Source organism: Anarrhichthys ocellatus, unplaced genomic scaffold, assembly GCF_004355925.1.
Source record: "Anarrhichthys ocellatus isolate YVR2014 unplaced genomic scaffold, GSC_Weel_1.0 scaffold42, whole genome shotgun sequence".
NCBI lineage: Eukaryota > Metazoa > Chordata > Actinopteri > Perciformes > Anarhichadidae > Anarrhichthys > Anarrhichthys ocellatus.
The window spans coordinates 519273-527209 of NW_022280072.1; the positions used below are offsets into that span (position 1 = coordinate 519273).

Here is a 7937-nt window from a genome sequence, read left to right on the forward strand (position 1 = left end):
GTGTGTGTGTGTGTGTGTGTGTGTGTGTGTGTGTGTGTGTGTGTGTGTGACAAACACACTCCTGCCTATACCTGGGCTGGAGACTAAGTCAGTCTCCCAGGGCGCTCGGGATGACAGTGAAATGAATAACAATGAACTTGCTGAGAGTCAAGTTCAGAACATTAGAGATGAACCAGAACTGAGGAGCACAGCTGTACACAAAGGAACAGTGTGTGTGTGTGTGTGTATAATTGTGTCAACGCGCTCAGAAAATATCTCAATATGAGCAGAGCACTGTGCTCGAAGAGCACCCACTAAGATGAAAATGCACACACACACACACACACACCTCCCCATCTCGCTCCCCTCCTCTTCCCATCACGCCGCGCGCATGCAGCAAGGACCCCGTCCTCGCAATTCTATTGCTGTCTGCTGCGCGCCTGATGAAAAAGCAGAGCGACACAGGGGGTGCACATGCCTAAAGGCAAGAAAACGCACATTTGTAAATCACAGCCCCAATATAAACATAGGGTTTAATAGGGGTTTCTGAGGCGCGTTGGCAGGGGTCCACCTCGCCATGCGCTTCATCAGCCGTGCTGCACGTTTCTCAGCCTGCTAGCCTGCTACAGGAGAAAATGTGACTGAACAGCTTCCACCACCACCACCACCCAGCAGAGATGATGGTCGACAGGGCTGGGAATGCATCTGAATACATTTACATAAAGATTGTGCTACGTTGACACAGGCGACTGCTGAGAATGCGGTGTGCTCGTCATTGTCCCCAAAAATCAGGGTAATGATTGAAATGTGGTGCAGAGAGAAGGGGAGGGGGGGGGAGATAAAACGGGGACTTTATTCTGGGAAGAAACCGGGGAGCTGCTGGGAGCTCAGTGTTCCCTGTCCCCCTTTATGTTAATGACATCAGCAGTGTATATGAAGCAGGGATTCATGCTGGGGAGTGATACAGAGGACAGAGTACAGCACCATGAGAGCAAAATAAACACATATAATTACAACCCATTAACTGACACTCCGGCTGGTTGGAGATTTGATCAAGAATACGTTTGTGACAATTTACACAAACAAAAAAAATCACTTTGCCTTATAACTGAGATGCTAAAATAAACTCAAAATTGCGGACAAATGTGCAAACACTCATGGGTCGAACACAAAAGCTCTTTCTCGAACAGGCAAATCTGATATTCATAATAAATATCTTAATCACAATGTGATCCTGCTGGTTTTGTTCAAAATGATGGTATAACTGAGGTACGTAGATGCAAAAGTATACAAGCATATCATGTAATATCTACAATTTATCTCTAAAAATGTATCAAAGGGAAAACTTGAAGAGTGTAAGAACATTCCTGGGTGATTTTTTTTTTTTTGCTTCCCTCTGGGAAAAATAAACCCTGCAAGGATATTTGGTAGTAGAGTGACTTCAAAATACTGCCGATATGAGACCTCATTCCGTAACGCACAGCACAGATATTTCAGCTCCAGATTTTATTAGGAGATAAACTGACCAGTTTTTGCTGTAACAAATTTAGAGGATAGGTTCCCAGTAACCTTTTAATCAAATAGACGGGATATAAAGGTGAACATGGCCTAAGGTACGGAGCAGCTTTTGGAAAAAAACTGCACTTTCATTTTTGAAAATAAAATAAAATAAAAAAGGTAGGCAACAGTGGAGCGCGGTGAAGCCCTGTGATAAACCTCTTGCAGATATAGTCAGCTAGCCAAACCATCCTGTCAGATCAGTGCCTGAGGAGAGGCAGAGGGGGGAAAGAGAGGCGGCGAGAAGGGGAAGAGAGCAAAACACGGGTGAAAAGGGTCAGCGGGGAGGAAGGCTAAACCCCAGAAGCAAGCAAAAGATTGTGCGCAGCGCATTTATATTTCAGCAGGTGCGTGTGTGTGTGTGTGTGTGTGTGTGTGTGTATGTGTGTCAACCCCAGCTGGGCAGACATTTACTTGACATGCTGATAGGGATTTAAGCAGTGGGTGGGTGGTGTGTCTGACCAAGGTGAGTGAATGAGTAGAGAAGGGGAGCTGGTGGGGATCGGAGGATGATAGGAGGTGGAGGGTTTGTTTCGGGGGGGGGCTCACAAAACTGCCGTTACTAAGCTTGATTTCAGCGCGAGTTGAGACGATTAGTAGACGGAGGCAGAAATGAGGAGGAAAACACGGGGGTAAGGGAGGTGGGTTGTTATGGGAGAGCCCTCCAGGCTATGGAAGAGAAGGGGGACTAGTCTATTGAGGTGATGAGGGAAAGCGGGTCTTTCTTTCAGACAGTCTAATGAAGCATAAGTCCCCGATGAAGAATGGAGGCAGGCTACCGCAGGGTGGGTATGCTCGAGTCTCTGCTCCCCTCCATCTCTCCCCTTTCTCCCCTGTCCTCTCTTATCCATATCCTTCCTCCTCTCCTCTCCTCGTGTGCTGCGGTCCCTCCTCTTAAAGGGCTTACACTGTTTATTTCAAAGAGGCGTAATGTGCCGCAAGCACACGCACTCGCCTCTCAGATGATTTGATGAAATGGCAGTGCTACAGTGGCCAGTCGCATTTCACCAATAAAGACGATTGCTATTGATGGGAAGGCTTCATCAAGAAAATGTGACACGTGGCAGGGGCAACATATGGAATTAGCAAATGGCTCAGCCTGAGATAGAGTGCACTGCATCACAACAGAATTTTGATTTGGAATTTTTAAAAATGGCATGATTTCAAATGATTTCCGCTTGGATCAAGCCAAAGAGTTCACATGTAATGAATGACATCTATAGAGTTGGGATTGAGGCGTGCCGTGCACGTACGGTGAACCCCGAGCCGACATGTTAAATTACAGGAGGCAGCAGACTGAGACAGACAGGGGGGCTGTCAAAGTGTCTGACTGGGTTTGTCTGTTTTGGGCTGGGGGGGTTGTTTGACCAGGGTGTTTGAGTGGGCTGCAGGACTGATTCCTGGCTCGATTTTGGCTCAGGGCCGGCTGGAGACTGGCCAGCGGCTGACTGAAGGGGGTTGGGTTCCCCTGCTTCTCAGCTCAAGTTGTCCCTGAAGCGAAGCAATAAGGAGCAGCTTATAAAATAAGCAAATACGGAGGCAGCTTACCGACAGTCAGCCAGCCAGCCGGGGATGAACGGCAGATGAACCACACACACACACCCCTCTTACGCTGCACTGATACCCCCCCCTCACACACACCCCTGACCTTGACCCTTGAGGTCCCTTCTAACCGGTTTCTGAATGGAAGTCAGTGCAGCTGGGGCGTCTAGCCAAGAACTAACCGCAACCCCCTCCTCTGCACAGACCCCCTGGTCCACTAATCACGCAGCCCGTTCCCACGCTTGACGACTGGGATGCCATCTCTGCATCTGAATGGTGCAATTTAATATTCATGCGAGCCGCCACGGTCCGGTTTCTAAGGGCAACAACAATCCCAGGATTTTCTGTGGTTTGTAAGAATTACCTGCTGAACATTAATACCAATGTTTTTCAATGTAATTCAGGAAGCTTTTCTTTGATTCCACACAATATCATTCCCCTCTGCTTTACGCCTCAAATTGCAATCCGCAGTCTCACTCGATGGCGCTCGCTCATATAAACCATTCAGCCTGAGCACATACATACGCTGTATAATGAATGTGTAAGGGTGTGTGTGTGTGTGTGTGTGTGTGAGTATGTGTGGGTGCTCATACGCGTCATTGAAGGGGTTCAACCCCATCCACCTTCACATTTTCATTACGGCCAAATCTCAGGCCTGTGCTACAGCAGCGTGGCCTTTTGCAGGCGAGCAGGCAGTTTAATCACACATACAGCACTACTCCATTTTCATTTCCTTTTCATACAGCCTCCATTCCACTACGGCTTCATAATTCTCCCCTCAGAGCTGTCTAGGCCGTCTGAGTGTTTGCAGCCTGTTGAAATGACATAATCAGTGACTTGGATAAATGCCTGACTGTTTTTCCCTGAGTCTATAATCAGACTTGGGGCTCAGTGTTGCAGCTCCGAGGAAGCAGAAGCAGCAACACTTGACTCAGGAATTGCTTCCTGAGGAGGGTAGTTTCACACAAGGAATTTGGTTGAGTGTCAATGGGATTAATTTATTTTGGTCTACCAAGTGCATCTCGACAAATGCGACGGTTGCTGTTCGTTAGAGAAGCAGGACAAAGTGCCGCGCTTCAAATAAATATGGATCGTTTAATTACAGACGGGCAATGTGTTTCACAAATTGACGTCTTAATTCTCAGGATTATTGAAAAGATTACTGACACAAAATGTCAAAGCATTTAATTTGTCAGAAATAATATGCAGAATATTTATTGCAAAACAAAGTAAAAGTCTTCTTTCAATCTTTTCAAAATGAAATGTCATTCAATCTCATTTATAATATCACCTCCACATAACGAAACACAGTTACTGCAACATCATATGAGGTAAATCTTCACATGAAGGACCAAATTACCTATTGTCCTGTATTTTGAAAGTTATCATCTAACCACCTATTCAAATTCCCTTTTTTAAATCCGAATGATTAAGTGTTTGGAGACAGAAGCGATCACTTATTTGTCTCAAAGAAAGACAGACGTGGAACGGGCCAGGGTGAATTGAGCGACGGCTGTAAATGCTTTCAGCAACTATTACTTCAGAGGGTGGAACACATTCAATCAATACCTAAGCAAATAAAAAGCAGTGGGCAGACTGAAAGCGGCAGCGGACTGGACGACAATCACACACACAAATGAAGCGTCCACATTCAAGAATCTCCACAGAAATGATTAGTAAATACACGCCTAAAAACATGGTTTGACAAAACTGTCTAAGGGTTGAGGCCATATCCAAATTTTGATCTTCATTGTTCATGTCGGGAGATCATTTCACTCTCACTAAACAATGTTTTTAATCATGCAACAATGTTATTAGAATGTCTTTAACATAAGGATGCTACTATTCTTTCCTTCAAATGTATAATTAATCAAGAAATATTCGTAAAAGTCATCTGGTTATAAATCCTCAAGCAGGTGAACAAGTCCTATATGTGACTTTGCTGCTGAAGGTCTTTGGACTTGAGGCCAATTAGAATAAATAGAGTGGATATTGTGCTTTGACATAAAAATATACACACACTACTATATTCATGCACATGCAGTACGTCCACCTAAAGCAAGGTCTACTGTGCCACCCTGCCGGGTACTCTTTGTGTTGAATTATGCATAATTGCAGCACGCACATGGCTATAACTGTTATTAGCATAAAAGCTTTCTGCAGGAGATGGTGTTGGAGTGCGTGTCCTTTTTTCTTCCTGAGAGGAAGAGTGAATGGACACAATCCTACCGCCGCGATATGGATTAGCATGCGTGTGTGTTCATACGATATGTGTGCATTAGCGCGTATGGAGCGGTTATGGCGGCTGACTAGCATATGTGGTCGGGTGTTATGTTCATCTGGTGCTTCATAAAGCATATGCTCCCCGTGTTTGATCCAAATATGCAAATCAGGAATTAAACGACTCCACCCAGTTTATCCCCAATAACCAGACAAACTACCCTTTCTTCTTGGAAAGACTTAACACCCACCTCCCTGGGTTTGTCCTCCATCCTTCTCCCTCCACCAAGAGAACCCCGCCCATATAGTGCACACACGTACATTCTCATTCATATGACAGGTTTAAATTGTTTTTAACTCCTCTTTTTTACCTCTTTTATTTGATTTCTTTCACTCTGTCTTATTCTTGTCGACCTGGTTTTCTAACTCTTTCTGAAACTTGCAAAGCAATCCCTAACTACCACACGATATATTTACCTGGGGAAAAAAATGTGCTTTGTATAAATAGTCAAGTTAAAGAACAAATAAAGGGATAAATTCAATAAATTCAATAGAGCGAGTCTGGATTGTTGTTGAGAGCAGATTTGAACCTTCCTGTAAGTGTTCTTGACAAAATGCCGCTCCAGGCTAACTACAGCTAGCGTGGGCACTTTGCACTAACCTGCTCTCCACCTCAGCCTCATCAGTGTCACTATGGGCTGATTAGACAGCGAAGCTTGATTAAAACTGCCTGAGTCTGATAGAGATGACAATAAGAGCTTTTTGTGGATTGGCAAATGACAGCGGGGGTTACCACACGACTTAATAAGATAATTTATTTCCAAAATCTCCACACGGCATTTAAGGGCAGAACACAGCCCGTAATTTGCTGTACCGTAAGCAACTATTTAGAAATATTAGCCTTTTGCAATGAGCATGTTGTCCTCCAGTCCTTGCTGTGAAGTTCAAGGCTACAGGGTGACAACAGATAGCGTACAGCAGGTCTTCAGAGTGGATGATAGCCTATTTCCAGGACACGGACAATTCACCAAATCGCTCTCTCCAATAATTAGCACTGGCAGGTGATAACGGCCACGAATGCCACGGGAGTTCACAATGAAACGGACAATTGGCCCAACACACAACTACACACCAGAGAATCTCACACACACACACACAAACATAAACACGCACATGTCAATGCACAACAGCAGCAACAGAGGATCCGTCAGCACAGCAAACACCACATTAAGACCATAAAGCAGCAATACATCTCCTGTTCCACGTACACAGCCCGTATCCTGCTGCTTCTGCACTGATACCCCTGATCCCCCTGCGCTTTGACAAGGCGTAATAAAGCCTGTATGAAGCGCCGCATTGTGTGGGGAGAACACAATGTTGCATGCTGAGTGCTGTGAGAAGGGCGTACACCGGTGGGTCCCACGGCGCAGCAGCGCACCAGGGCCTATAGCAGGGAGTGCTGAGCATGCTAATGAGGTCATTATGTTATGCCTCTCCCTCGCTCCTGCTCTCCTTTACAGTGTGGGCTTTGCCTGTCAGAGGAGGCAGGGCACCCTGGTAATGCAGCCAACCACAGATGTCACATATGGCACAATGAGAAGACACATGAGCGTCTCTGAATGAGTCGCGGAGAGAAAGACAGGGTGCCGCTCCATTTTTCAGCTGGCATCAAAAGCAAGAGCACGCCACCAATGATTTGCATAAGGTGAGCTTAAAGCAAAGTAAAGAGGAGGGCAACAACAGGCAACATTCATTTGCTAATTGTTCCTGCTGCGTATTCAATCATGCAACCGCGCTGGGTTGTGTATCCTTCTGCTTTTTTTTTTTTTCTTTTACGCTAGCGCTATTATTTACAACCGAGAGGGAGGGGCTAAGTATCAAACACATGCAAATGCAATTACAAGATATTTCCATAGCCGTTAACAATTAGAAGGGCAGATGGCAAACAGCGGGCATTAAAAAGCGACCGAGCGCCATCTTGGCTGAGGAGACAGCTGGCAGACAGAAATCGGCCATTTTGTAAGCATGGGTCGGTGCCAGTCTCTCTCTGTCTGTGTGCCAGGAGATTGGCAGGCGAGGGGGAATTGTGCTTTAGTACCCTCCCTGGTATCGGCAACAACAAGGATCTCCTCCAACAGCCGGTGACAGTGTGATCACAGCCCAGGGCTGCTGTTCAGAGCTGACTGAGGAGATCAACTACAACATAATGTGTCGGTGTACCCTTAAAAAATGCACACACACACACATAATAATGTAACTGGGGAGGGGGGGGGTATTGCTGTTATTCTTCTTACTTAGTTCAACATGGCTATCAGAATGATATAACTGGTTCTATTTGCCATAAGACAAGCAATTAAATGAAGACATTGTACTCACCAGGTGGTATGAATCCTGTTGTACTCTCTGCCAGTCGTCGCGCTTGGAAAACTGCTCATCTGTCCTGTAATGTCTTGCTGTTTTTCAGCCGGATGTTTCTCCCACAGCATGAAAAAAGTCTTTTCTACTGAAGGCTTTCACCTCTACACTGAAGCCAGGTATTTTCATTCCTGAAGACTTTGCCAATTTTCTTTAGTCACCACCAATTTTTATAAAACATCTGAAGAGCGAGTTTCTTTGTGACGGAGAAGGGGGGTGGGGGG

General features: G+C 45.6%; 1 long non-coding RNA gene across 1 annotated transcript in view; it reads right to left on the bottom strand.

Annotated features, from left to right (window-relative positions):
- The window catches only part of LOC116394988 (uncharacterized), a 13013-nt gene extending 5090 nt beyond the window's left edge, over positions 1-7923 (bottom strand). The window contains exon 1 of the long non-coding RNA XR_004213493.1: positions 7675-7923. This is a non-coding gene — a long non-coding RNA (uncharacterized LOC116394988). The remainder of the gene's footprint in view (positions 1-7674) is intronic.
- Positions 7924-7937: the final 14 nt, after the last annotated feature.